The sequence below is a fragment of the Poecilia latipinna genome, unplaced genomic scaffold (assembly GCF_001443285.1).
Source record: "Poecilia latipinna isolate Pla-1442-1.1 unplaced genomic scaffold, P_latipinna-1.0 Scaffold764, whole genome shotgun sequence".
Lineage (NCBI taxonomy): Eukaryota > Metazoa > Chordata > Actinopteri > Cyprinodontiformes > Poeciliidae > Poecilia > Poecilia latipinna.
This window is the reverse complement of record NW_015113380.1, coordinates 191,627-195,297: the sequence shown is the minus strand read 5'-3', so window position 1 is coordinate 195,297 and position 3,671 is coordinate 191,627. Positions and strand designations below refer to the sequence as shown.

Here is a 3,671-nt window from a genome sequence, read left to right as displayed (position 1 = left end):
TTTGCATAGTAACAATCTGTCACAAAAGAGAAGTTTATGTTAATTAATCTCTCATTTCCGTTTTAAACTAATTGATTGAAATGGGGTTTCAGCTCTACGTTCGCCTTTTTCAGGTTTGTGGACCAAGAAAACACAAATTGTCACTTAAATTTTTTGAGTAAATAAATAAATAAAGTGCTCAACAGAAATGCTGTAGTTTGTTGTGCCGTGGTAGTCAGCTAGAGTAAGAATAAAACACTGTGCGTTTTATTGTTCACAGAAACGATACAACGAAATTGTTAGTTCGCTTTTGAATATTTTTGGTGTCTGGCGCTTGCCGTACGGAGATATAAAACATTGTTGAACCGGAAGTTCCGCCCCTTTTCGTCCCCTCACTGGCTGACTGAGTGAGTTTTACGTTCACACACGGACAAATTTACAGAATAAATCTTCATCCATCCTCTTTTTCAAGCATACCCTTCAATTTCTAACTTACGGAATTGAATTATATAGCCTTTTATTATAATCGTGGTTTACACATTTTATTTTTAAGGCTATTTTTCTCTGTAATCTGATTGTTGGATCTATCTTTCCTTCCACAGGCTTCAGTCCGCTCACACGGCAACATGGTGAGGATATTTATCCTATTTAAACGCATAAATAGCATTGCTTATAAGGTTGTTAGCTATATTTTGTCACCTATGGGTTCTTTGAATTCTTAAATTTTGGTTTGGTGAGAAAATTATTTTGGCGTATATGACATTAGCATTGGAAGTTAGCATTAGCAAGGCGTAGCTCTTGGATCCACCTATGGGCCGTGCAGCATTTTAGTCACGTTTTAGCGCGTTTAAGCGCTTATTATTGATGTTAATTATAATATTTATTTAGTAGCTACAAGTTAGAGGTCTGGTCAAAGCTAAAAACATCAGTTAAAGATGCTATTTGAACGCAGCAAGAAGTCCAAACATCACAGTCTGAAGTGTCGGTGATGCATTTCACAAACTTGCAAGAATAAAGGATGGACCAAGTGCTGGGTTTTGGATTTAAACAGAAACTTCAGTTCCACCGGTCCACTTACAAATGAACTCGGTCCGTTCGAGTCGGTGCTTCCAGATGTTTTGTTGTTGCTAATTTCTTTGCACCATTTGTTTGTAGCCTCGCAAGATCGAAGAAATCAAAGATTTCCTGCTGACAGCCAGGAGGAAGGATGCTAAGTGTAAGTTAACGCTGCTAGCAACATGCAGCAAATCGAGCTTATTATGTTTTTGTATGACAAGAACACTGCAGTAGTTCCATGTTATAATTTAAGGAATGCAAGACTGCAAGCTAAATGTCAAGTCAAGATGTTCCCTGTTGCTGCTGCTTTTTGCTTTATTTGTAAAAATGTATGTCATCACTGATGCGGCCTCTTCATTGAATGAAGAGACACAGACATTTACTCCAACCCAAAAATGTAGCAAGTGAAAGAAATTAATTGAATATTTTTGATCAGATCTGCTGCCTTGTCATTCTGTCACTAAAAATGCCTCTTATTGTAAAGTGGGTTTCTGCAGCATCCCAAAAACATGTCTTATTAAAGAAAGTTTTTTTTTTTTTTTTTCTTCACCTGGGGTTCTGATAGTTCTGTAGAAGCCTCATGTTGCCTTTTGGTCAGGTTGTCGGTACATGCATGTTTGAATATGGCTCTAATGTAAAAGTGCTGAGAGAAAGTTATGATTAGCAAAACGCCATTCCGTTAATCACTTGGCTGCACAAGTTTGCATTCTTTTGATTATTTGTATATATTACTGTTCTTGTGTTGCTGAAAAATGAAATTCTTTTTCAGCTTTATATAGCTGACTCAAAGGTTTTGGGCCAAAACTGATATTTGGGTCAATGTTTTTTTTTTTTTTTTTTTTTCATTTTATAGTTTATCAAATAATAATTTCCAGGTTTGTATTTCTAAAACATTCCAAGCGTTTCACCTTTTGGTGAGAGCCAGTAGCATGTAATGAAACTGGTAAAGGATTAAGGATTGAAACCTTGAATATCAAGTTCACAAGACCTTTTTGCAACTTCAACTGCAAGATTAATTGAAAAGTATTTCCATTTATGCCGCTCAGCCGTAAAGATCAAGAAGAACAAGGACAATGTGAAGTTCAAGGTGCGCTGCAGCAGATACCTGTACACATTGGTCATCACAGATAAGGAGAAGGCAGAGAAGCTCAAACAGTCCCTGCCCCCAGGTCAGTAATAATGAAGGTATTTGGCAGCATGTCCTCGTCTTTTCACAAAGATATCCCACTTAGAATAAAAAAATGAACTCTGGCAGTGTTGCGATTTATTTGTCAGAGATTTGTGGAGAGCTTTGGAAAAATGTAACTGATTTCTTTAAAGAGGATGTGTTCAGTCAAACGTTTTTCCCCACCAGCTTGTTGAGAAACAATTCAAGAAATAAACATATGTGCTTTCTTACAAATTATCTTAATACCCAACTAAGTAATGCGTTTCAGAACACAAACAAAAATCCATTGAGTTTATGGAAAAACTCATTTTGTTCACTGGGCAGGAAAATATCCCAAAGTAACTGTGGCACAATTTGTACCTGATTAAGTCAAGTTAGTGTGTTGTGCACAAGTTTTTTTTTTTTGTTTAACTAAAAATGCTTTATCTTGTGTTTGTGGTTCGGTGTCATAAAACTAGTGACAAATTCAATTGGGGTAACTGGTGCAGTAGACATGTTACAATATAATTCTGTGGAACCCTGTAATTTGAATCAGCTAAAAGTCAAAGGAAAACAACCAACATTTTCAGAATAAAAGCAAATCTGAATAACCTCTGGGACTAACGTTAATTATTTTAAGGAATACCATTTTTGTCGTAAAAATAGTATTTTTTTTTTATCATTATTATTATTTATTGTTGTCCTTTTGACATTTACATTCCAAAAATAACAAAACTTTGACGTTGATTTTAGTATTGCTGCCGTGGCTATGCATGCAATGTTTTCAATTACAAAGGAATGCCTGAATTAAATATTTAGTGAGCTGTAATGTTTTTTGTCATCCACTAGTACAAAAACATGATTTATGTAAGAAGACTGGAAGATTCTATACAGTTTGAGTTTGGAAGTCTTTTACCAAACTACTAAATAGTGGGTTTAAGAGTGCAAAAATATGTGGATTAAAAATAAATCTGTGAAAGTGCAGGTTTCTTGCAGGTTCTTACTGTGGTTACAACAGATAAAAATTAAACATTTAATGTTTATTTTCATTAAAAAAAAGTTTTCCAATCATCACCTTGAAGGGATTTGAGGTCTGCAATTCAATTCAAATCATACCCAAGGTCTTGCCTGAAGATAGAAAGTACATGAAAGATTCACATGTGTAAACCAATATGTTGGATTAATCAGGTTTTAATAGGGTTATATTTTTTAATCCTTATTTGAAATCCCAGTTAAGTATTCATCAGAAGCCCTAGCAGAACCTTATTTTATCCGGACAAACAAAATCTCATTTTCTACTGGGGAAATTAGCCGCCATCTTGACATGATTTTTATTTAAAATTTTTTTTACCTTTTTTTTTTTTTTTTTTTTTTTTACAGGTCTGGCTGTCAAGGAGCTGAAGTAAATCCAAGATGTACAGATAATTGTAATAAAAATTGAAAAAAAAGTTACTTTGTGTGTTTTTTTTAACTTTTCTACCATACTTTT

General features: G+C 34.5%; 1 long non-coding RNA gene across 1 annotated transcript; it reads left to right on the top strand.

Moving 5' to 3' along the window:
- Window positions 1-318: 318 nt before the first annotated feature.
- Window positions 319-3,630, top strand: LOC106955741 (uncharacterized). The gene is made up of 5 exons (XR_001426644.1): window positions 319-386; window positions 582-608; window positions 1,135-1,195; window positions 2,082-2,204; window positions 3,563-3,630. It is a non-coding gene; the product is annotated as an uncharacterized LOC106955741 (long non-coding RNA).
- The last annotated feature ends 41 nt before the right edge of the window (window positions 3,631-3,671 follow it).